Below are 27,949 nucleotides of genomic sequence, written 5' to 3'. Positions count from 1 at the left end.
GTGCAGAGTAATCATTTATTTGGTCTTCTGAACTATGTGGATGATTCTTAAAGTTTGGTCTCTCATCAGCATTTACTGAACTTCTTAGAAAATGCCTATTTTTTTTGAGTTCCTGTTGTGGCTCAGCGGGTTAAGAACTAGACTAACGTCCATGAGGATGTAGGTTTGATCACTGGCCTCGATCAGTGGGTTAAGGATCTGGCATTACCACAAGGTGCAGCACAGGTCGCAGATATGGTTAGCAAGTGTTTCTGTGGCTGTGGCATAGGCCTGCAGCTGCAGCTCCATTTTGATCCCTAGCCCGGGAACTTCTGTGTGCCACAGTATGCCCCCCCCAAAAAAAAAGGAAGAAAAGAAAGAAATGCACATTCTTGGGCCTCACTCCAGACCTAAAGAATCAAAGTTCTAGGGGTACACCTATCGATCTGTGCTTTTTAAATTTTTTTTATTGAAATATAGTTGATTTCCAAAATTGTGTTAGTTTCGGGTATATAGCAAAGTGATTTGGTTTAAATATATATATATATATTTTTTTTCTTTTTTTAACATTCTCTTCCATTATAGGTTATTATAGGGCGTTGAATATAGTTCTCTGAGCTATACAGTAGGTCCTTGTTGGTTATCTATCTTATATATTGTAGTGTGTATATTTTAAACCCAAACTCCTAATTTATCCCTTCCCCCTTTCCCCTTTGGTAACCATAATTTGTTTTCTATGTCTGTGAGTCTGTTTCTGTTGCAATCTGTGTTTTAATGAGCCATCCAAGTAATTCTGATGCACACTCAAGTTTGAGAACCACTGGGACAGGCACTCTTAGCAGTCTACATGGTCTAGCTCATAGTAAGTGATCAGGAAAGTTTTGATGAATTAATTAATGAAATAATATTTTCTCCTCCATGCAAAGCTTTTGGGATGTGTTGTTTCATCTTGCTTCCTTTTTAGACACCATCGACATGGAGATGACTTGTTTCTTCTATTCATTCATTAGACCATCTACTTATTTATTCAGTCGTTAGATTGGAAAACTTGAGATTCCAGAGTTGAATTCATACGATTTGCCACAACCATGAGAAGCATAAATCTCCCAACAACGAGGAGTATTTTAGGAGCCTCTTTCATGGCTATAGGCCACATTATAACCATGGTATCTTCCATTGATACCTTCTGAAAAGAAATAAGAATTTCAGAAAAAATCATGTTCTTGCAGCTGCTGATAGCCTTTGAACTTTACATAATTAAAAAAAAAATGCCCTCATTTAATCCTGAATGCCTCCAAGTCATCTTTGCTGATGAACCCCAGGCTTAAGTTGTAAACAAATTAAAGACTGAACACTTTTCTTTGGCACATTCTTTCAAGAATTTTATTGCTGTCTGTGAGCTACTTGGTTCCTTTCAGAGGGAGCAATTCTCTGTGCACTGGGCTGAGCAGGGGCGTCCTGCACCTTGGCAAAGCCTAGTGGGAGTGTGTGTGAGAGACTGAGCTGTCTCAATAGCCCAATGTTATGCTTTCAGCAAGCTTTTGAGAACAAAGTCTCTGTTTTTATTGCTGTCCCTGCCAGTGATCACGACTGGCTTCTTTCAGTAGGACGTTCCATGCCTTTGCAGTGAGTGTCAAAGCAGGGCATCCCCTGAGCACTCCAAGCTCCTCGCAGAGCCCTAAAATGAGGCCATTATTTTTTTAAAAATAAATTTTATTGGAGTATAGTTGACTTAGAAAATTGTGTTAGTTTCAGGTGGACAGCAAAGTGAATCAGTTATACATGTACATATATCTGTTCCTTTTCAGATTATTTTCCCATATAGGTTTTTAACACAGAATCGAGTAGATTACACTGTACTATACAATAGGTCCTTATTACTTACATATTTTAATGTAGTATTATGTATATGTCAATCCCAACCCCTTAATTTATCCCTCCCTCCCCACACTTCCCTTTTGGTAACTGTAAATTTGGCTTCAAAATTGCTGAGTTTGTTTCTGTTTTGTAAGTTTTTTTGTATTTTTTGTTAGATTCTACATGTTAGTGATCTCATATGATATTTATCTTTGTCTAACTTCACTTGGTATAATAATTTCTAGGTCTGTCCATATTGCTGCAAATGGCATTCTTTTTTATGGCTGAGTGATATTCCACTGTGTATATGTACCACATCTTTTTTATCCAATCCTCTGCTGATGGACATTTAGGTTGCTTCCCTTGTCTTGGCTATTATAAATAGTTCTGTTATGAACACTGGGCTACATATATCTTTTTGAATTAGTGTTTTTGTTTTTTTCTGTATATATACCCAAAGAGTAGAAATGCTGAGTCATATGGTAGTTCTATATTTAGTTTTTTAAGGAACCTCTGTACTGTTCTCCATAGTGGTTGCAACAGCTTACATTCCCACCAATAGTGTAGGAGGGTTCCCTTTTCTCCATACTGAGGCCATTATTAAGGCCATTCTGCACACACACACACACACACACACACACACACACACACACTCTGATAACTGATTTCCTGCATCCTAAAGGAGACTGATTATAAATTCCCTAGGAAAAAATGTATGCTTTATTATACTAATTTGTTATATTAAAAAACACTGTGAGAAAATATTTGCAAATGATATCACTAATAATGGAGGAATATAAAAAATACACAAATAGCTCATACAACACAACATAAAACAAACAAACAACCCAGTTAAGAAAGGGGTAGAAGACAAAAATAGAATTTTTCGGAGTTCCCGTCGTGGCGCAGTGGTTAACGAATCCGACTAGGAACCATGAGGTTGCGGGTTCGGTCCCTGCCCTTGCTCAGTGGGTTGACGATCCGGCGTTGCCGTGAGCTGTGGTGTAGGTTGCAGACACGGCTCGGATCCTGCGTTGCTGTGGCTCTGGCGTAGGCTGGTGGCTACAGCTCCGATTCAACCCCTAGCCTGGGAACCTCCATATGCCGCGGGAGTGGCCCAAGAAATAGCAACAATAACAACAACAACAACAACAACAAAAAAGACAAAAGACAAAAAAAAAAAAATAGAATTTTAATTTTTCCAAAGAGGAATTGCAGATGGCCAATGGGCAGAGGAAAAGATGCTCAACATCACAATATCAGGGAAATGCAAATCAAAACCACAATGAGATATCATCTCACACCTGTCAGAATGGCTATCACCAAAAAGAACACAAATAACAAATGCTGGAGAGGATGTGGAGAAAAGGGAACCCTGTATGCTGTTAGTAGAAATGTAAATTGGTGTAGCTACTATGAAAACAGTATGACAGTTTCTCGAAAAACTAAAAATAGAACTACAGCAATTCCACTCCTGGGTATGTGTGTGTATATATATATATACATGGAAAAAAATAAAAACACTAATTTGAAATGATACAAGCATCCCAATGTTCATAGCAGAATTATTTACAATAGCCAACACATGGAATCAACCTAAATGTAAACTGACAGATGAATGCATAAAGTATGCATATACACAATGGAATATTACTCAGCCATAAAAAAGAATGAAATTATGCCATTTGGAACAACATGGTTGGACTTGGAGGGTATCACACTAAGTGAAATAAGTCAGATAAAGACAAATACTGTGTGATATCACTTATATGTGGAATATAAAAAAATCAAACAAGTGAATATAGCAAACAAGAAACAGACTCATACATATAAAGGACAAACTAGTGGTTACCAGTGTGGTAAGGGAAGGGCTAGGGGAAAGATAGGAGTAGAAGTACAAACCACTATGTATAAAAAAAGCTACATGGATATATTGTATAGTACAAGGAAATATAACCATTATTTTATAAATTTAAATCAAGTTATAAAATATTAATCACTTTGCATATAATTGCAACTAATATTACTATTTATTGTTTTATCTCTTTTTGTTATTATTGGTCTAGTTTTTTTTTTGTCTTTTTTTTTAGGGATGCACCAACGACATATGGAGGTTCCCAGGCTAGGGGTCCAATGGCAGCTGTAGCTGCTGGTCTACACCACAGCCACAGCAATGTGGATCCCTAACATGCTGAGTGAGGCCAGGGATTGAACCTGCATCCTCATGGATGCTAGTCGGGTTCGTTAACTGCTGAGCCACAATGGGAACTCCTGCAACTAATATTATAAATCAACTCTGCTTCAATAAAAAAGATGCTCATTATTAACAGTCATTAGAAAAATGCAAATTAAAACTATAATAAGATTTTTTAAAAAACTGTAAGTAATTAGTTTCTGGAACTAATTCTGTGCTATAAAGTCCAAACAAAAAATTATTTAAGGGAATGAACTGCTTAAAGCTTAGAGCTTAAGGTTAGACTGAAAAAGATAAAAGTATGAAATTAGGTAGAGAGGTTTCATGCATGTGATATAAGACTGAACTATATAAAGTAATTCCTGAATGACAGTCTATGGTTGCATCACAACACCCAGAGATTCATATTAAACATGCAGTATGACCTGGAGTGTCTCATTCAGTAGGTAGTCCAGGAAATTGTTATTTTTAACAATTGCCCCAGGTAATCCTAATGTATTACTGGAGTCAGAGTCAATAATGTCCTGTGTTACAAGACACTTCATGATTCATTCATATTCTCTCTCTCTCTCACACACACTTCTATCCAAATAAGGGAGGTAATAGCAGCTTCAACATTATACTAATGGTCAGAAAACCTGGGTTATGGACCCATCTCTGTCACACACAATCTCTGTTACTTTGAATAAACCTCCTCTTACTTTCAGTTCCCTCATATACAAAATAAAGAGTATGTACTACTAGACCAATCATGTGCTGGTACAAAAAAATCTTGATTTGTAGTCTTTGTAGCATTTGTCAATTTCCATGGGAGAAACAATCCTACCTACCATGGCCACTTTCAAGCTATCAAAGTGATATCCCTGAATGTGGAGTTGGGAAGAAATGCACACAATCTACTCTCATAAACTGGTACACACTGGCTCTAGCTCATCACTGACTAGGTACCCTCCTACCTTAAATTTATCTCCATTTAATGCAATTAATGAATTACTAATAGTAGCACCTTTTTTTCAAAAAGAAAAAAAAAGTCAGTCTTTAGTGCTGTGGAGAAAGCCTGAATTTTGTAGTTGGACAGACACTTAAATTCCAATTCTACCATTTAGAGCTATGTGACATTGGACAAGATACTTAATTTACGGCCCATGGTTTCCTCACTTGTAAAGCAAATAGCCTCCTCTCCTCCTCCTTCTCACTTCATCCAGTCCCTGTGCTCCTGCTCCAGAACCTGCAGCCTTTCCCAGCCTATGCCGGGAACTCGAACTCCACAACCTGAGAGTCTTTGTTAATGGATGTGATGGCCAAAGGCATCATGACCCAAAGGAGAAGGTTGAAAAGATATTATGGCAGCATCACTTTGACCAGCTTCAGCCTCAGACAGATACAAGTGATTGAGAGGAGACAAGACGGTGGGGTAGAAGGCCTTGAGCTCACTTCCTCTCATGAAAACAACAAAATCACAAATAACTGCTAAACAACCATTGACAAAAGACTGGAAACTACCAAAAAAGATATTCTATACCCAATGCCAAAGAAGAGGCCACAACAAAACAGTAGGAAGGGTGCTTTCACAATATTAGTAAATCCCATACCCTCCAGGTGGACAACCCACAAACTGGAGAACAATTATACTTCAGAAGTTCTCCCACAGGAGTGAGAGTTCTGAGCCCCACATCAGGCTCCCCTGAGCTTTGGAAGTAGGAGCCCCCAGAGCATTTGTCTTTGAAGGCCAGCTGGGCTTGAATGTAGGAGCTCCACAGGACTGGGGGAAACAGAGACACCACTCTTGGAGGGTATACACAAGGTTTCATATGCACTGGGACCCAGGGCAATGCAGTGGCTCCATAGGAGCCTGGGATAGACATACCTGTGGGTCTTAGAGCATCTCCTGGAGAGGCAGGGCTTGGCTGTGGCTCAGTGTGAGGATAAGGACACTGAAAGTAGAGGCCCTATGGAATACTCATCAGTGTGCGCTCTCCCAGAGGTCACTATTTTGGCACTGAGACCTGGGCCTCAACCAACAGCCTGCAGGCTCCAGAGCTGGGATGCCTCAGACCAAACAACCAACAGGGTGGGAAAACAGCCCCACCCATCAGCAGACAGGCTGCCTAAAGTCATCCTGGGCACATAGCTGTCTTTCAACACACTCCTTGACACTATCCTGCCCACCAGAGGGACAAGACCCAGCTCCATTCACCAGTGGGCAGGCACCAGTCACTCCTACCAGGAATCCTGCACAAGCCTCTGGACCAGCCTCACCCCCCAGGGGGCAGACACCAGAAGCAAGAGGGACTGTAATCCTGCAGTCTGTGGAAAAGAGACCACAAACACAGAAAATGAGACAGAATGAGATGGCAGAGAAATATGTTTCAGATGAAGGAACAAGACTAAACCCCAGAACAACAACTAAGTGAAGTAGAGATAGATAATCTATCTGAAAAAGAATTTAGAGTAATGATAGTAAAGTTGATACAAGATCCTAGGAAAAGAATGGAGGTACAGACCAAGAAATTACAAGAAATGTTTAACAAAGAACTAGAAGATTTAAAGAACAGAGATGAACAATATAATAATTGAAATGAAAAATACATTAGAAGGAATCAATAGAATAAATGAGGCAGAAGAATGAATAAGTGAACTGGAAGACAGATTGGTGGAAATCACTGCCATAGAATAGAACAAAAAAACAAAAAGAAATGAGGACAGTCTAAGAGAACTCTGAGACAGCATGAAATGCACTAATATTTGCATTATAGAGGTTCCAGAAGGAGAAGAGAGAGAGATAAATGGCCTGATAAAATATTTGAAGAGATAATAACTGAAAACTTCTCTAACATGGGAAAGGAAACATGTAAAGCAAGTAAACGAAACACGTTTTTAGTGAGGAGTAATGAGTTAACATATGTAGAGTACCTAGCATAGTGTCTGGTGTGTGTTATATGTGAATGAATTAACTTAGAGAAGATAAAGCAAAGCAGTAGCAGTCATAGCCTTAGGAACACTTAGTACCAGGCTTAAAAATATTCCATTTTATGTATATTCTGCAATTTCTTTATCCATGGATGGACCTGGAAGACATTGTATTAAGTGAAGTAAGTCTCAGAAGGACAAATACTGCATGACTCCACTTATATGAGGAATCCAAAATAGTCAAACACATAGGAGCAGAGAATAGAATGGTGGTTGCCAGGGGCTGGGAAGGAGGAAATGAGGAGTTGCTGACCAACAGGTATAAAGTTACATTTTTACAAGGTTAATATGTTCTAGAGATCTGCTGTACAACATTATACCTATAGTTAACAATATTATACATTTAAAACTTAAGAGGGTAGATCTCATGCTAAGTGACATCTAAGATATGTCTAAGATCTATAATATATATCTTATACCTCAAAAAGCAGAGCAAGGAGATACATGAAATCTTTTTAAGGTGACGGACATGTTCATTCCCTTGTTTATAGTGATGGTATCACAAATATATGCATATGTCCAAACTCTTCAAAATGCATACATTAAATTTAACTTTTTGTATAATAACCATACCTCAATAAAGTTTTAAAAATACCAGCACCAAGCAGGAAAAAAAATGTACAAAAGGAGAATATGAAAGAGAGCTCACAATAAAACTTAAGGTTAATAATAACAGTTACTATTTTACTGAGAGCGTGCCATGTTCTTGGAATTGTGCTAAGAGCTTTACATGGGTTATCTGATTTTAAAAGCACAGAAAGCTACAAGTGTTATAAACTGAACTGTCACTTTAAAAGTGGAATTTAAATGTCCTAAAAGCTACTTTCTCATACACAGGACAATTTTCAGAGGAACGTATCTAGAGAGGAACAAGGATACAAAACCAACTGACCACAGTCCTGAGCTTTGTACTTCATATTCAAAACAAGTCATTTATAAAGTAATTCGGTGGACATCCACTATATGCAAGATACTGAACAAAGCAAAGGAGGGGGAAAGGGATGAAAATTTGAATAATACAGAGCCTTTGTGTTAACAAGAGAAACAGACTCAGGCATAAATCACGTTGATTTAGGGTTGACTCAAACTGACTCTTCTCATGATCCCTTAGACTGGCTGGATCTGACGCCATTCACCTGGGTCTCTTGCTCCACTCTTTTGTTCTAAACAGCGTGCTTTCTTTCTAAACTACATGAGGCATATGTCAATGGATGTGTAATGAAAAGACATCAAGGTTTAAAACCTTTTTCCTATCCTACCTATTAGCTAGAGCAGCTGGGCTAAGTTTCATCACCACCTTTTATTTCTAGATTTTGTTTTATTCTTGGGGCCAACAGATATTAGCTATTGTTTTTGGTAACTTTATTAAATAAGTTGATACTAGCTCCTATAATAAGCAAATCCCAAAATATATGATGGCTCAAACCTGATAGAAGCTCACTCACAAAAATTCCAAAACAGGTCTTTCTAATTAGCAATCACCTTTCATGCAGTGATTAAGGGCCCTAGGATCCTTCATTCTCATGCATCTATCATCTTCAATAAATATCTCTCAAAGTCATCAGTCTCTGCTGCTTCAATCAGGAAAGACATAACCTAGAAAATCCAGTGTGAAAGATTTTATGGACCAGTCTTGGAAGGAGTTCATACAACTTTCTCTCACAAATTCATTGGCTGGAACTCAGTTGTATCACTACACTAACTCCATGGGTGGCTGGGAAATATAGAAATAAGAAATGTTTTGGTGAATAGCTGGCCAGTCTCTATTATAGAAACCAAGTAACTCTTTCTTATTCAACTCTGAAGTTATCATCCAGCATAACACCACATGATGTTAAGTCTATATGTTCACTTTTCAATCAATATTAACAGTATCAGAAAATTTCTAGTTGCCATAGTTTCTTTTGGTTACAAGTTTGCAGGAGAGGGGGTTTGACACAAACTTTCTCTCCTGACCTTGTCCTTGGTGATTTTCTAAAGCTTTGTTTCTGCCTTATATGCTGTTCATCAGTTCCTACCCCAGGTACTATAGTTTGCATGGTTTCTTGTGTGGAGCTGGAATGGTAATAATAAAACAAAACTTGAGAAACAAGCTGGACATCTAGTGTCAGAATAAATATTGAATCACTATTGTCTTGATAGAAACATAAGAGGGCAAGAGAAATGTCATAAGCTTAGCTAGAGAGTCAAAAATTAAGAATTTGCAGGTAATGAGGGTGAAGAAAACCACGTACCATATCTCAGAACAATAATTAGAGATTAGAGTACTTGCAGAAACTACCCAATGTGTCAGAGGCAGAGCCAAAATAGAGGATTATTTTCACAAAGCAAAAGCAACACATGCAACCAAAAGGATTAGCAGATTTGTTAATATTCAGTCTCATGGGGGTTATTCTCATAGCACATTCTACTTTATTCATATGAATTATTACAATTTGTATTTTTATTTTGTTTATTTATTTATTTTTGGCTGCCCTGTGGCATATGGAGCTCCCGGGGCAGGGATCAGATCCAAGCAGCCGTCTCAACCTAAGCTACAGCTGCACCAATGCTGGATCATAAACCCACTGTGCTGAATTGAGGATTGAACATGCCTCCCAGTGCTCCCAAGAAGCCGCTGATCCCATAGCACTACACAGGAGCTTCTTGTATGTATTTTTAATTATTTGCTTAATGCACATATTTTCAACTAGACTGAAGACCATACGAAGGAAAGAACTTTATATTCATTAAAACTGAGCACAGTGCTTGACACATAGAAGTTACTGCTCAGTAAATACTTGTTGGAAGGATGGATGGGTGGATGGGTGGATGGATGGATAAATATCTTTAATATTATCTTATTTCAACTAAAAATTGAGTGACCTCCTAGAAGATATCCTCCAATCTTTACAGTTTCTTTCTACTTAAAACTGCGTTTTCTCATCTTCAGTCAAACCTTCCTCTCCTGTTTCATTTCCTGTATCTGAGAGCTTTATTTATTTCCCTTCATAGGCTTCTTTTTCTCTGCTCATCCTCAAACTATTGAGACTCCCAGAGTTCTGATCTTAGGCCTCTACTCATTGTTCTATATACTTGCCTGTGATGGTCTCTTCCAAACAAATTGGCTCTTTGTTGATGGCACTGATGACTCCATACATTTAGCCCTGCCCTAAGATTTCAGATAATGTGGACTGCTAGGCATTTTTATTTTGGACTTTGAGTCTTAAATCCAACATAATTAGAACCAGATACATCATATTTTCTTGAAAATCCGATTCTGTCCCTGTATTTTCTATCTGTGTTTTCATATGTGGAAGTGTGTTGCCCCCCTGTGAAAATATTTATCATAGCACTCAGCAAATTATGTTGAAATTCTGCCTCCTTTTACGAGCAGTTAATAACTTTTAGAACAGGAACTGTGTCTGATTTATCTTTGTGCTCTTAAGACCTAGCATAGTGTATAACATAGAGATGGTATTTGCTGAAGTTGAGTTCATGTATAGAGATTATAACTACCCTTGTAGGTTCTTTACCTTGACCCCTGAAGCTATATCTGATTTCTCTGTTTTGTGATTATGACATTCAGTCAATCACATAATTCCATGGATTCCACTGCTAAAGTGTCTCAGAAGCCCCTCCTTTCCAATCAGTTTGCCCTTATCTAAAGTTCTTCACACAAACCATTGTAATGGCCTCTTAACTGTTGTGATCAAGTATAATTTCTTCTCACTAATATATCCTACAAAAGCTCCTTTACTTCACTCCTATTTAACAGATGTTCGTTGAGTGACTACTATTTTCCATGCAGTTTTGTAGACACTGGGGATATGATAGTGAACAAGACAGAACAACTTCTCAAGGAGTTTTCTGTTTGATTGGAAGAGACCTAAAATTAATCAACAGCCCACTATATCATATATAAAAATTTTCTAGCCTTGTTGAGATACAATGGACATACAACATTATGTAAGTTTAAGGTGTATAACATGATGACTTGATTTATATGTAAATTGTGAAGTGATGACCATAATAGGGTTAATTAACATATCCATCACCTCACATGGTTACCAAATTTGTGAGGGTGGTTAACTATAGTCACCATGCTGTACATTATATCCCCAGAACTTATTCACTTTATGAATGGAAGTTTATACCCTTTGACCACCTCCACCAATTTCCTCCACCCTCACATCACTGGCAACCACCTGGCTACCATCTGTTTCTAGTAGTATGTTTATTTTTAAGATTCCACATACAAATGAGATAACATAAAATTTATCTTTCTCTAACTTATTTCACTTAGTATAAGATCCTCATGTTTCTTCCATATTGTCACATATGACAGAATTGTCTTCTAAATAATATTTTTGTGGCTGAATAATATTCCACTGTATATACTACGCCACTTTTTAAAATCCATTCATCCATTGATGGACACTGAGGTCGTTTCCATATCTTGGCTACAGTGCATGATACTGCTATGACCATGAGGGATGCAGATATCACTTCCAAATAGTGCTCTCATTTCTTTAGATGCATACCCAGAAGTGAAATTGCTGGATTATACTGTTGTTCTATTTTAATTTTTTTGAGGAAACTCCATACTGTTCCTCATAGTGGCTGCACCAATTTACATTCATACCAACAGTGCACAAGGATTCCCTTTTGTCCTCATCCTTGCCAACACTTATTATCTCTTATATTTTGGTGAGAGCCATTCAACAGGTGTGAGGTGATATCTCATTGTGGTTTTGATTTGAATTTCTCTAATAATTAGTGATGTTGAGTATCTTTTCAGGTACTTGTGGCCATCTGTATGTCTTCTTTGGAAAAATGTCTATTCATTTCCTCTAACCATTTTTTTCCCTTCTGTGACATTGCCATTGTTTTTATTTTTTTTTTCACATCTGTAGTTGTATAATGATCATAGCAATCCAATTTCACAGGATTTCCATCCCATAACTCAAGCACATCCCCCTACCCCCCAAAGTGTCTCCTCCGGAGACCATAATTTTTTCAATATCTGTGAGTCAGCATCTGTTTTGCAAAGAAGTTCCTTCTGTCCTTCTTCAGATTCCACGTGTCAGTGAAAGCATTTGATGTTGGTGTCTCATTGTATGGCTGACTTCACTTAGCATGATAATTTCTAGGTCCATCCATGTTGCAAAAAATGCTGGTATTTCGTTCCTTTTAATGGCTGAGTAATATTCCATTGTGTATATGTACCACATCTTCTGGATCCACTCCTCTGTCAATGGACATTTAGGTTGTTTCCATGTCTTGGCTATTGTAAATAGTGCTGCAATGAACATTGGAGTACATGTGTCTTTGCGAGTCGTGGTTTTCTGTGGATAGATGCCCAGGAGTGGGATTGCTGGATCAAATGGTAGTTCTATTTTTAGTTTTCTGAGGCATCTCCATACTGTTTCCCACAGTGGTTGCACCAATTTACAATCCCACCAACAGTGTACTAGTGTTCCTTTTTCTCCACACCCTCTCCAGAACTTATTGTTTGTAGACTCTTGGATGATGGCCATCTTGGCTGGTGTAAGGTGGTACCTCAGAGTGGTTTTGATTTGCATTTCTCTAATAATGAGTGATGTTGAACATCTTTTCATGTGTTTTTTGGCCATCTGTATGTCTTCTTTGGAGAACTGTCTGTTTAGATCTTCTGTCCCTTTTTTGATGGGGTTGTTTGTTTTTTTTTGGTATGGAGCTGCAGAAGGTGTTTATAAATTTTGGAGATTAATTCCTTGTCCGTTGATTCACTTGCAAACATCACTTGCAAAGATTTTTTCCCATTCTGTTGTCTTTTTGTTTTGTTTAGGGTTTCCTTTGCTGTGCAGAAACTTTGAAGTTTGATTAGGTCCCATTTGTTTATTTTTGTTTTTATTGTCAATACTTACCATTTTTTAAACAGACTGTTTTTTGTTTGTTTGTTTGTTTGTTTGTTTGTTTGTTTGTTTTTGCCACTGAGGTCTATGAGTTCCTTGTAGATTTGGATAGTAACCCCTATTAGATGTATGATTTGCAAATGTTTTTCCCATTTCATAGGTTGCCTTTGCATTTTGTTGATCATTTCTTTTACTGTGCAGAAGCTCTTTGGTTTCATGTAGTTTCACTTACTTATTTTTGCATTTGTTGCTTATGCTATATCATGTATTTTAAAAGTATTGAGTGCTAGGGAGAAAAAAATAAAGCAGAGTAAGTGGCTAGACAAGTGGTTCACTGAAGTATGAGTTAGGAGATCATTAGATTGGTTAGTCGGGTAAGGTGTGTTTGAAGATGTAACATCTGAATAAAGTAAAAGAGTAAACCATGAGACTATTTCTAGAAATGGAAATCAAGACAGTGGGAATTGCAACTGTAAATGCCCTTAGGTGGGAGCCTACTTCATGTAAGCCATGTGCCTACTTTGTGTAAGGCATGTAGTGAATGTCAGGGACCAGTCATGTAGGTCTTTGGTGATGGTGGTATAGGCATTGAATTTTATTCTAAACATGATTATAGTTATAAAATTGAGGTCACTGGAGTGCTATGACTTGCTCTAAGCATTAAAAGATGGTTGTGGTCAACAGAATGCAGGGATTTATACCAATTAGCCACTGACACAATAATACTGAGAAACAAACCACCCTAAAACTCAGGGGTGTACAAAATTTAGCATGATGTTTTCCTTAAACATCTGGATGGAATCTAAAATCCTGAATCTGAATGAAATTATTTCTAAAAAATTTTCCAAATCCATATATGGTCATGCATGTTCCTGATGTTTCCAGTCTCATCTCCTACTATCTGTCTCTCATATCATCATACTTAATGTAAAGAATACTATCTTCATAGTCTCAAAATGTGCCTGCACTTGCACACCTCCTCAACTTTGTATACATTATTATTTTTGCTTGGAATGTACTTTTTCTCAGTCTCTTCCAGTTGGAATTCTCTCCTTGCGAGACCAGACTCATATGACATCTTCTCTATGAGGTCTTCAAAAATACTTACATCTGGAATTGATCTTTTGATCTTTGCTGCTCCCAAAGTTTCTTGTTTATATATCCATTACAGGAGTTCTCACATCTATCCCCGAACTGCTTACCATGGCTCCCATCACATTTCCAAAAGACACATCTAGGCATTTGTATAATAGTTTGAAAACCACTTTTCCAATCCCCAACCCCCATTTTATAGAAGGAAACTTAGTTTCATTTATCATAAGTTACAGATTCAAAATGTACTAGCAATTAGTCCTATTTATCTATGCGATGTATCATCTATTAGACTGCCACCACTTTGAAGGCAGGAACCTAATATGAATCAAAATTTCTCCCCATACCTCATAGCTTTTGTAAATTGCTGATGTTGTATAACATTTTTGCTGAGTTTGAACTTGGATTATCATCATAGACTATATAGATACCTTCTTAGGTGGTGTTTATAGAATAACCAATATAGAGACACAATGAATAATCACTGTGAGTTTCTTATTGGTATAATACTTTCTATACATTTGCTTATTATAAATTAGGAGGTTCAGTGCATTGTGAATCAAAACCAATTGTAAGAGCAATATTTTTATTTCTTTTTTAAAATTGAGATATAATTGACAAATAACATTGTGTTAATTCCAGGTATATTACACAACGATTTGACATTTACGCTCACTGCAAAATGATCACAAGTCCAGTCACTATCTATCACCACAATGTTATACAATTTTTTTTCTTGTGATAAGAACCTTCAAAATCCATTCTCTTAGCAACTAACTTTCAAATATGAAATACAACATTATTGACAATAGTCACAATGCTATCTATATATTATATCCCCATGACTTATTTATTTTACAACTGAAAGTTTGTACCTCTTGACTCCCTTCAACTATTTTACCCATCTTCCAACTCCCTTCCCCTCTGGTAGCCACTAATTTGTTTTCTGTATTTATGAATTTTGTTTTGTTCTTTGTTTTTTAGATTTCATATCTAAATGATCTAAATGAAATCATATGGTATTTATCTTTCTCTGACTTATTTCGCTTAGCATAATATCCTCAAGGCCCACCAATGTTGGAACAAATGGCAAAGATTTCATTCTTTTTATGGCTGAGTAGTATTCCACTATATGCATTTATCACATCTTCTTTATCCATTCATCCATCAATGGACACCTAGGTTGTTTCTCTATCTTGGCTATTGTAAATAATGCTGCAATGAAACCAGGCTGCAGATATCTTTTCAAATTAGTGTTTTCATTTTCTTCAGATAAATACCCGGAAGTGGAATGGCTGGATCATACAGTATGTCTATTTTAATTTTTTGAGAAGTCTCCATACTGTTTTCCATAGTGGCTGCATCAATTTACATTTCCATCAATAGTGCACATGGGTTCCTTTTTCTCCAAATCTTTGCCATCATTTGTTGTTTTTGATGTCTTTTTGATAATAGCTATTCTGACAGGTGTGAAATGACATCTCACTGTGGTTTTGATTTGCATTTCCCCAATGATGTGATGTTGAGCATCTTTTCACATGCATGTTGGCCATCTGCATGACGCCTTTGGAAAAATGTTTATTAAGATCTTCTGGCCATTTTTAATCAGATTATAGAACCAATTTTTCTTATTCCTTATTCTCCTACATATTTATATTTTCCTACATACTCAACGTTCAGAATTCCTGGCTATGGATACAGCATACTACACAGATTTTTTTTTTCAGCTTTATTGATGTATAATCGACAAACATAATTGTAAGATAGTTACAGTGCATAAGAATATTGTTGAAAGAGTGATAATTGTAGATAATCTAACATTTCTCTGAGTCAAATAAGTATCTCACTGAGCAGCTAGGGACTTGGAAAGCAAACTATTGGGCCTTGCTACGGTACCAGGAATAACCTTCTCTTTGGGGAAGGAGGTCTGGAGCCATCTGCTCCAGGTTAGCAGTGGAGGAGTAACAAACCCAATAGGTTAGAAAGCCATTTCAAAAAAGGGAATAATTCCTTGACAATAGAAACTTGTGAAATATGTATTATTTATATATTTATTTACTTACTTATTTATTGCTTTTTAGGGCTGCACCCACGGCATATGGAAGTTCCCAGGCTAAGGGTTGAAACAGAGCTATAGCTGCAGGGCTATACCACAGCCACAGCAACACAGGATCCAAGCTGCACCTGCGATCTACACTACAGCTCATGGCAACACCAGATCCCCCACCCACTGAGCAAGGCTAGGGATTGCACCTGCCTTCTCATAGAAAATGGTTGAATTCCTTTCTGTTGCACCAAGAAGGGAAATTCCTGAAATATGTATTTTATTTTAAAAGATATTTTAAGAGAAGTATAAATTCTTTTATATATATATAATGATTTTTTTTCATTATAGCTGATTTACAATGTTCTGTCAATATTCTCCTGTACAGCATGGTGACCCAGTCACACATACATGTATAGATTCTTTTTTCTCACATTATCATGTTCCATCATAAGTGACTAGACATAGTTCCCAGTGCTACACAGCAGGACCTCATTCCTTATCCATTCCAAAGGCAATAGTCTACATCTATTATCACCAAGCACCTCATACATCCCACTCCATCCCCCTCCCCCTTGGCAACCACAAGTCTATTCTCCAAGTCCATGATTTTCTTTTCTGTGGAAAGGTTCATTTGTGCCATATATTAGATTCCAGATATAAGTGATATCATATGGTATTTGTCTTTCTCTTTCTGACTTACTTCACTCAGTGTGAGAGTCTCTAGTTCCATCCATGGTGCTACAAATGGAATTATTTCATTCTTTTTATGGCTGAGTAGTATTCCATTGTGTATACATACCACGTCTTCCTAATGCAATCATCTCTCTATGGGCACTTGGGTTGTTTCCATGTCTTGGCTATTGTGAATAGTGCTGCAACGAACATGCGGGTGCATGTGTATTTTTCAAGGAAAGTTTTGTCCAGATATATGCCCAAGAGTGGGCTTTCTGGGTCATATGGTAGTTCTATGTATAGATTTTGAGCTATCCCCATACTGTTTTCCATAGTGGTTTTACCAGCTTACATTCCCACCAACAGTGCAGGAGGGTTCCCTTTTCTCCACAGCCCCTCTAGCACTTGTTATTTGTGGACTTATTAATGATGGCCATTCTGACTGGTGTGAGGTGGTATCTCATGGTAGTTTTGATTTGCATTTCTCTAATCGTCAGGGATGTTGAGCCTTTTTTCATGTGCTTGTTGGCCATCTGTATATCTTCCTTGGAGAAATGTCTATTCAGGTCTTTGGCCCATTTTTCAATTGGGTTGTTGACTTTTTAGCAGTTCAGTTGTATAAGCTGCTTGTATATTTTAGAGATTAAGCCCTTGCCAGTTGCATCGTTTGAAACTATTTTCTCCCATTCTGTAAGTTGTCTTTTTGTTTTCCTGTGCTGTGCAAAAGCTTGTCAGTTTGATTAGGTCCCATTGGTTTATTTTTGTTTTTATTTCTGTTGGTTTGGGAGACTGAGCTGAGAAAACATTTGTAAGATGGATGTCAGAGAATGTTTTGCCTATATTCTCTTCCAGGAGTTGGATGGTGTCTTGTCTTACATTTAAGTCTTTCAGCCATTTTGAGTTTATTTTCATGCATGGTGTGAGGGTGTGTTCTAGTTTCATTGATTTACATGCAGCTGTCCAGGTTTCCCAGCAATGCTTGCTGAATAGACTTTCCTTTTCCCATTTTATGTTCTTGCCTCCTTTGTTAAAGATTAATTGACCATAGGTGTCAGGGTTTATTTCTGGGTTCTCTATTCCATTCCATTGGTCTGTATGTCTGTTTTGGTACCAGTACCACACTGTCTTGATGACTGTGGCTTTGTGAGATTGCCTGAAGTCTGGGCGAATTATGCCTCCTGCTTGGTTTTTGTTTCTCAGGATTGCTTTGACAATTCTGGGTCTTTTGTGGTTCCATATAACATTTTGGATAGTTTGTTCTCGTTCTGTGAAACATGGCATGGGTAATTTGATAGGGGTTGCATTGAATCTGTAGATTGTTTTGGGTAGTATGGCCATTTTTATAATATTAATTTTTCCAACCCAGAAGCATGGAATATCTTTCCATTTCTTTTTATCTTCTTTAATTTTCTTGATTAATGTTTTATAGTTCTCAGCATATAAGTCCTTTACCGCATTGGTCAGGTGTACTCCAAGGTTTTGATTTTTTGGGGTGCAATTTTAAAAAGTATTGTATTTTTGTATTCTTTTTCTAATATTTCATTGTTAGTATAATGAAATGCAACTGATTTCTGAATGTTAATCTTTTATCATGCTACTTTGCTGAATTTGTTGATGAGGTTCAAGTAATTTCTGAAAAAAATGCCAAACTTTAAATATAAATTTGCTTTAGTGTATTTTTATTGGTTTCTTGATAGTTTAAGTAAACACAGTTGGATTTTATTCAAAAAATAATATCGATCTCATGCTGACGTGTATTTTTACCTAATCATTTTACAATGAAAAGGGGAAAGTGTTGCACTGGTAGGCAAGAGAACTAGCTTCTTTGAGCAATGCCATGAAGAATTATATGATGTTGGGCACATTACTTCACTTGTTTATACATTTTTGTCTGTCCATCCAGTCATCCATAAGAATCTACTCTATATGGTATTAGTATTAACAAAATTGTAGAAATTTTATTGATTACAATATTTCTGTTTGTAATAAGCTTAAGCAAAAAGGGAGGCATTATTATCAGAACATTGGGATATCTCATGGAGCCAAAGGGCAGGGTTGCAACCAGGCCTCAGCAATGACCTGGAACTAGAGGCTGGAAAAACTCTCAAGAATTTCTCTCTCTTCCTGTGGCTATATATCTTTATGTCTGTCTATCTTATTTAGTTAAATTGAAATTAGAAGCTTAGTCCCAGCTCTGAATTATCCACGAAACAATCATTTGCACAAATGGTGTGAGAAGCCCATCTCTGGTTCAGTTGACCATGACCTGTGAGTGGGATGGGGTGGGAGTATCATGTTTTATGAACAGGGGCCCCATTACTTTAACTATGTGTATAAGAGGTATGGGTGAATGGTGGGGTGAGTGCTGAGATTCAGTTTCCAAGAAAGCGAGAGGGACTGAAATGCAATGTAGGCAGAATAATTCCCCTGCTTAGCGTCCTAATCCCTAGAATTTGTGAATATGTTGTTATATAGCAAGAGAGAATTAGGGTTTCAGATAGAATCAAGGTCATTAATCAACTGACTTGATATAAGGAGATTATCTTTATCTATGTAGGCCCAATGTAATAAGGGTCCTTATAAGAGAGAGGCAGGTCGGAGTCAGAGAGAGATTTAAAGATTATGTGCTGCTGATGTTGAAGGTAAAGGGGCCACAAGCTGGTAGCCTCTAGGAACTAGAAAAGGCCAGGAAATGGATTTCTTCCTAGATCTTCCAGAAGGAATGCAGCTTCTCCAACACCTTGATTTTAGCTCATTGATACTAGTTTGGTACTTCTGCCCTCCAGAACTGTAGGATAATAAAATTGTTGTTTTAAGCCACTAAGTTCCAGATAATTTGTTACAGTGCCAATAGGAAAGTTACATAGAAGTTAATGCAACAGGATTCCTGTATATATTTAGAGATGGCACATTGACTCAGTGTAAAATGTGTAATTGTAAACTACTCTACACCCATGGAAAGAATTAATTTCTTATACCAAATAAGAAAAATGTCAATCTTGCATAGCTTTAATTTCATTTATTTAATAAATAATTATTAAATTGTTGAATGTACTATGTACTAGGCGCCATGCTAGTCATTAGAGGAAAGAGAAGATGCAAAATAGGCACCAAGAAGATTAGTGTTAAAACTGTGTCTCATCATGCACAACTTCGACGTCAGCCTAGACACATGAGAAATCAACTGCACATATACTCATATTTAATGGAATAAAGTTTATGCTTTCTCTAAACAAGTACAAACTACCCAGAACCAAGCTCCAATAATTTTTCTCTAAATTGAAATGTCCATCTTTTGTTTACTATTATAATACAGAATTCAATTTATTCTAACTTCTTCTTTAGGCTATATTTCACCACACTTCTAAAATCTTTATCCTCAAATGCTCTGGTAATTAAAATAGCATGTACTATGCCAAGAATTTTAAATTGATATTAAATATATAAATTCTAAAGTCCCTTTCCAGTGTGTATAAATTTTTGCTTAAATGTGTATCCATCTGTGGCTCTTTATTACTAGAAATTTCAAAAAAATAGTTATACACAAGGTGCAAATAGATTTGGGGATTTTTATTTTTTATTTTATGGCCACACCTGCAGCATATGGAATTCCCAGACCAGGGATTGAATCTGCACCTCTGCAGTGACCCAAGCTGCTGCAGGCAGATTCTTAACCCACTGTGCCATGGCAGGAACTCCAAATTTTAGGATTTTTAAAATCCCAAGATAACCAGTTGTCTTTGATGAAGAGAAGTTTATGTTTGCATACATCAGTCAATTAATCTATCAAGTCTACTTATTTGCTACAGCAAAATGTTTTCAACAAAGAGAATCTACAAAAACACAGAAGTTCAGATATAGCAGAAAATCTTGATCCAGGCAATTCTTTGCCCTCTTCACCTAAGACTTTCTCTATCAATGAGAACTCCCTATTAAATATGTCTTTTACCGAGAGATTGAGCAATGTACTTTAGCCAGGCTTCTAGCATGATATCAGTTTCCCAAACCTCTCCCAGATATTTCTGGGCTGTTGATGGAGTCTTCTGTATTCAGGCTTACCTCTGCCTCAGAGCTCCTGCCTGCACATTTGCTGTTGATCTAGGAACAAACTTTAGCCTTTTCCTCATGGATGCACATGTTCAAATTTTACTCACACAAAATATTTCCTAGTATGTTAGATTTCACACATTTGGTTGGATTGGGAGGGTACAGCCTAGTAGTGCAGTTTTAGGCAACACAAAAAATGTTAAATTCAATATTTAGGTATCCCTGACTGTTAGTTTCCTATCACTGCTATAACAAATTGCCAAAAACTCAGTGATTAAAAAAAAAGATTTATTATCTTATACTTCTGGTGGTCAGAAATCTAAAAGTATTCTCACTGAACTAAATTCCAGGTATCAGCAGGTTTGGTTGCTTCTAAGAGGCTCCAGAGGACAATCCAGTTTCTTGCCTTGTTCAGCTTCTAAAGGCTTCCTGCATTCCTTGGCTCATGACCTCTTTCCCCATCTTTGAAGTGCTTCACTGCAACCTCTGCTGCTTTTGTCCAATCTCCCTTTTCTGACTCCAAATCTCTTTCTTACCTCTCTCTTATAAGGATCCTTGTTATTACCCTAGGTCCACTGAATAATTCAGGATAATCTCCCTATCTCACAGTCTTTGACTTAATCACAACTAAAAAGTCTCTTTTGCCAGGTAAGGTATCATATTCACAGGCTCCAGGGATTAGAATATCAGTATCTTTGGGTGGCCATTATTCTTTTTACTCCAGCAATAAGAAAAATTCTAAAAAGTTCCCTTTACCTTCCTCCTACCAGGAAACTTTGCTGTCTGGTTTAATTTATGTAGTCCCTTAGCCTCATACGCCTTTTTTTTTTTTTTTTTAGATTTTTAAACCATTTTTAAATTGAAGTTAATTTATAACGTTGGGTTAGTTTTAGGTGTACAGCAAAGTGATTCAGTTGTGTGTGTGTGTGTGTATTCTTTTTCATATTCTTTTCTATTATAGATTATTATAAGATATTGAATATAGTTGCCTATGCTATTGTACATCTTAATAGCTCCCCTCTCTTCTCTTCCTCTCTTCAGTTTTCCTCTTCACCCCATTTCTTCATCCAGATTTCCCTGGGTAACTTCAAAATTGTCTTACTTTATCAACTCTGTTTTGCTATTATGAGCTAACTCCAATTTAGGTCTATGTCTGCCATCCAAGATTATAAAACTATTAAGCAGAAGAGCACAGTTTTCCATTTAACTGGAGCTACTCTCTTTAGCAACAATGATCATTGTAAAAGTAAAAAATATCTTTGTACTACGCAGAGTGTTGACATTAAGGCCAAGGGGACTCTCCATTATAAAAAGCTCAGGGTCAACATAAGAGTTGTGAGAAGTGGCCTTTTCCTTGATATCAAGATTGTTTCTTGATCTCTTACCCTTGGCTTAGCAAAAGTGAATCTTTCTTACTAAAGTCTAGGAAATGGCCTGCCAAATCCAATCATGCTAGGAGGTCTTTTCAGGTCTTTTCATCTTTCTGCTCCAAAGGCTGTCCTGGGCCTAGTTTATTACACTGACTGGCTAGGAAGGGAGAGATAGAGAGGAGAATACAAAGAGAATTCTTATGAGTTAAATTGTGCCCCCCCATCCCCCCCAGGATTCATATGTTGAAATCCTAGCTCCCAGTATCTCAGAGTGTGACCTTATTTGAAAATGGTCTCTGCAAATGTAATCAAGTTTAGATGAGGTCATAGGGGGTGGTCAGCCCTTAATCCAATATGACTAGTGTCTAAAAAATGGCCTTATGGAGACATAGACATAAAGGGAGAATGTCAGTGTTAAAGCAGGGAGAGGCTGGACTGTTGTAGCTGCAAGCCAAAGAATAAGAATTGATAGTCGCCACCACTAGAAGCCAGGAAGAGTCAGGGAAGGATTCTCATCCATAGGTTTCAAAGGGATCCTGGCCTCATCAACATGTTGATTTTAATCTTCTAGCCTTCAGAACTATAAGACAATAAATTTCTGCTCTTTTAAGCCACCCAGTGTGTGGTACTTGGTACAGCAACTCTAGGAAACTAATAACAGGAGCCAAGCATGGAAAAGTGAGCTTTTGACTTCTCAGCAACTCCAAATTCTAGACGTATCTACTTCTTACTCCTCCTCGTAAGGGATAAAACGGCAACAAGGAATCTTGAGCGCCCTCAAAATGTTAGATCTGTCATTTGGCCTTCACATTTTGTTGCTTTATGTGTAGCTCAAGGTCTTAAAAGTCAGAGCTATGATCGATCTGGTTGACCCTTTAAGGAGGACGTTTATAGACTATTAGAAAAGTCTTGCTTGCCTCTTGGTGTAGCTATTTCTCAATTCTTTAGTGCTATTCTTATGAATCCACCCCAGACCAATACGAAAAGTATTTCAGCCTCTCAATGCTTTTACTTGGTGACCAATATTTCTCCAAGAAGCCTCTGGAATATTACAGACATTTTACAATTAATTTTTCTCCTAAGGCCAAAATGCATATTAAATCAAAAACTCAAGTTCTGCTCTTTTTATTCATTAATTCTGCTCAGTTGGTTCATGCAATTACATTCAACATGTGAGGTTATGTAACAGTAATGTTATAATATACCATTTCAGTGACATTATAATATCCAAAGTATGTCATAAATCTATGAAATTTAACACCCTATTTGCTTATATCAGTTCTAATGTCTGGGTTCACAGATAAATTTAAATTTCTAAATATAAAGGAGGACATGTTTCCCTTATTATTGTTGTTGTCATTGTTGATCTGTTCTGCCCTAAATTGAAGTTTTTTAGTCAAGTGTCTTGCTAGAGTCCAGGTCTCCTCTTTAGTGCCTGCAGCCTGGGAAGACTTTTTTTGGCCGCCCTGCAGCATGTGCAGTTCTCGGGCCAGGGATCAGATCTGGGCCACAGCTGCGGCAATGCCAGAGCCTTAACCCACAGTGCCTGGCCAGGGATCAAACCTGTATCCCAGTATTCCCAAGATGCCACCGATCCCATTGAGCCACTGTGGGAACTCCTGGGGAGACTATTAATGAACTGATATAGAGCTTTTGATAAATGTAAGATCTTAGGATACAAGGTAAATTTATGAGTCAACTGCTTTTCTATATACAAGCAATGAACAATTGGAATTTGAAATTAAAAGACAATATTATATGTGATACACCAAAAAAGAAATTATTTGATTAAAGTCTATATATTTATACACATATATATGCACACATATATACACACATGTATATATACATATATACACACGCATATATGTGTAGGATTTATATGTGGAGAACTACAAAACTCTTATGAAAGAAACCAAAGAATATCTAAATAAATGGAGAAACATGAATGTGAATATCCAATATTATTTATCAGTATTTCCAAATTGATATATAGATTTAGCATAATCTCAATCAAAATTTCTATGAGCTATTTTGTAGATATTGGCAAATTGGTTCTAAAATTTATATGGAAAGACAAAGACCCAGAATAACCAACATAATACTGAAGAAGAACATTGGAGGACTCACAATATCTGATTTCAATCTTACTATAAAGCTGCCATAATTAAGGCCATGCAGTAAACATAGGTGAAAGAAAAACACAGAGATCAATGGAATAGAACAGAAAGCTCAGAATAGACTCACGCAAATACAATCAAAAACTTAAGGCAATTCGTGGAGAAAGGTTAAGTTTTTTCAATAAATGGTACTGAAACAATTTGACATTAATATTTTAAAAATGATTGTGGACATAGACCTTACACTTTACACCAAAATTAACTCAAAATGTATCATAACCATAAATGGAAAACTATAAAACTTTTTGAAGAAAACATAGAAGACAATATACATGACTTTCCATTTGGTGAGGGGTTTTTAGTTTTATTTTATTTTTATTTTTTGTTGTTTAGGGCCACACCCGTGGCATATGGAAGTTCCCAGGCTGGGGTTCCAATCAGAGCTACAGCTGCCAGCCTACAGCACAGCCACAGCAACACCAGATCCGAGCCACGTCTGCAACCTACACCACAGTTCAGGCAAAGATGGATCCTTAACCCCTGAGTGAGGCCAGGAATCAAATCCACATCCTCATATATACTAGTCGGGTTCATTACTGCTGAGTCACAATGGGAACTCCAGCAAGGAAGGAGTTTTTACATACAATACTGAATGCATGATCCATGAAAGAAAATACATGAAAAACTTCTGCTTTGTTAAACACACTGCTAATAGAGTGAAAATACAAGCCATAGACTGGGAGAAACTATTTGCAAAATACATTTATGATAAAGGTCTTATATGCAAAATGTACAAAGAACGCTTAAAACGCAACTATAAAAAATTTAAAAACAAACAAAAGATATGGACAGACATCTCACCAAAGATGCACAGATGGAAAATACATTTTTCCTCCAGCACATCAGGTTTCCGTGAGGATAGTCTTTTTGTAAGTACTCCTGTACTCTTGTCCCACTCCTTGTTCTCCTCCATGGAAATGGAGCAAGTTGTCTGAATGATGAATTTGACAGAAGAAAGTGCAAAAGTAGCTTAATCCTTTTCTCCATTGTTTCTCTTTTGGATCTGTCTTACTGCAAAGAGAATGTTCTTGGGACTACTTTACTTGTGCTGTATACTTAGTGGCAAACACCTTGCTTTTAGTGTTGGTGATTAGGGGGTGGTGATGTGGGTATCTGATTATACTGCACTGCCTGTAATCCTAAAAGGAAGTTCTTAATTCTGGGCTTTAGTGTTTAGACAATTGTTGCTTGAACACTTAACCAAGAAGTGCAACTCAGCATTTGTCAGTAATGATGATACTATTTTCATCTTCAAATGTTTTCCCCAATCTCAATTTGTTTAGCACTCAGGAAAATGAGTGCTATTAATTTCTACTATAAATGCCAGCAAAGGAGGTATCAACAACTCCAGAATTCTGGCCATAATGGGTAACTGGATAAAAAGATTGGGCTCAAGAGATTTTTGTTGCATTTAACAATTTTAAGATGTGTAGTATACTAAAGCATGTTAGTATGCTGATGGGACCAGCTCAATAAAGACATAGAGCCTAATCTGATGGAAAACTGTAGGAGGAAATTTTCAGGAAAATGAGAGTGGATGGAATCCAGAGATCCAGTGAAGAGAAGTTGGCCTTTTATAGGATAACAAAGGGCCTTGAAGTTCTGATGATACATGAGGTTCAGATGTGTCCTCTTGACAGTTTAGCTTCAACTCCTAGTGGCCAGATGGAATCAACACTGAGATGGAGAAGACTGTAAAAGAAGTGGAATCAAAAGAAGAGTGGATATTTGAATGGGAATCAGAGTTTAGTTTGGGATATATTTAGTTTAGGATGTCCATAAGATGTTGACTGGGTAATTTGGGTATATGAATCTAGAGTTCGAGAGAAATAAAGTGGGCTGGAAATATTTTTTGATGAGCTATAAAATAGATAGCAATAAAATTCACAAAACTGAATGATACCTCCTAGAGATTTGGTGTATATAGAAGACAATGATCAAGAGCTTAGCCCTGTAGCATTTCAACATTTGGAGGTCGGAGAAAGTTTTAAGGAGCCAACAAAAGAGTCAAAGAATGAGTGACTGGCCAGTGTGGTAGAAGGAAAACTTAAGTGGGTGTGGGATCCTGGAAGCTTTATGAAAAATTGTTTCAGAATAAGTAATTAGCTATACCACACCCTGTTGCAAATAGCAATAACACATGAATCAAGGTTTAGCAATGTTGAGGTCACTGGTGACTCTGACAAGGGAAGTTTAGGTGGGTGAGCAGAGGGAAAAGTCTGTTGGGAATGTTGAAGAGAGTAAGAACAGAGAACTTGGAGACAGTTTATCTAACTTTCCAAGAATTGTTTTGATTTGTTTCGTTTAAGGCAATGCCAATAATTGGAGTGGAACGTGGAGTAAAATGAGGGTTAGTTAATATTTTTTTTCTAATATAAGAGAAATAAAAGCATGGTTGTATGCTGATCAGAAATATCCAATAAAGGGGGTGGGGTGTTGATGCAGGAGAAAGAGAGAAACAAAGTCCTTGAATAAGTGAGAAGGTTGGTGATCTACTGACCAATTTGCCTAAGTTGAAGTAGGAATTAAGATAATGGATGAAGCCTAAGGATTGGAGAGGAGATGTTGGAGGTCTGGGTAGAAAGCAGACAATGCTAAATGCTCATCTGGGAGAGTGGGAGAGGGAATGAACTAGGGACACAGAGTATGATTCTCAGCAGCATTAGGGGTCCACTAGAGGTTTATGGCCATGATTTCAAAGGGAGACCACTTTGCATGGTCTGTGTTTTCTCCAGTAATGTCCAGCTGTATTGGAGAAGATAAGCAAATACTCTTTGCTGCTCCCTAAAATACTGAGCTGGATTCTTCTCCATCTGGTGACAAAACTTGAAGTATAGGGTTGCCTTGGGAAAAGCTCAGAGCTGTGAGCAAAAAATTTATATCTCTTAGGTTCTAAATTCAACAACTATCATAGGGGGACAGATTATTCTAATCCTCACCAAGATGTGAATGAAAGGAAGTTCATTAAATAGCTTCCAAAAAGTAGAAAAGCAAATATAACATTGTCCTTTGCCTCCTCTCTGGGTGACCCCCTCACTCTTTAATATCAAATAATCCCCTTAACAATATGGGGCTATTTCTGAATAGAGGGATTGACTTGCAACCTATCTGAAATTCACATTGCTTCAGAGGTCACAAGCATACCTGGTACTGCTACCTGAAGGATAAGGACAGTATAGAGAGAACAGAGTAGCCCAGGAAATCAAGGCAGGTCAAAGGTGTTTCCCATTTATAGAACAGTTGGCATAGAGGACTACAGGAAGTTGCAGGGGGCACTAGCTAGCTTGACAGATCCTTCTAAGAAGCCACCACCCACTGGAGATGAAAGGATTTCAATTACAAGTTGTAGGGTAGACACAAACTTGGGGTTGCAGTTGTGCCTCTGTAAGATCACTGGTATCAGAGAGCTGTGGGGGAGTCTATAAACCATTAATTAACAGCTTTGGACCAGCTTTGTTTTTTTCCATCCAGGATAAAACACACCAAATGAGAGTCAAAAACACCAACAGATGTACCACAGCTGCATCAGACTGAGGATGTAGAGAGCCCCCATCTGTTTCTACCAACCATCTCCCCTACTTTCACACTACTCTGGTCCTGCCATCCCCCTCCAGGATATAGGCACTGTTATAAGTTGAACTGTTTATTATACAAGAGAAACAGTC

General features: G+C 37.3%; 1 long non-coding RNA gene across 1 annotated transcript in view; it reads right to left on the bottom strand.

The window, feature by feature from the left end:
* LOC110257660 (uncharacterized) overlaps positions 1 to 27,949 on the bottom strand; it is a 283,513-nt gene that overhangs the window by 138,717 nt on the left and 116,847 nt on the right. The window lies entirely within an intron of this gene.

The sequence above is a fragment of the Sus scrofa genome, chromosome X (genome assembly GCF_054392235.1).
Source record: "Sus scrofa isolate SSC_HxYL_T2T_F1_AM1 chromosome X, Sscrofa_HxYL_maternal_Yorkshire_Landrace_v2.0, whole genome shotgun sequence".
NCBI classification, from domain to species: Eukaryota; Metazoa; Chordata; class Mammalia; order Artiodactyla; family Suidae; genus Sus; species Sus scrofa.
Note: the sequence above shows the minus strand (reverse complement) of the source record. Positions and strands in the feature narration are given on the sequence as shown.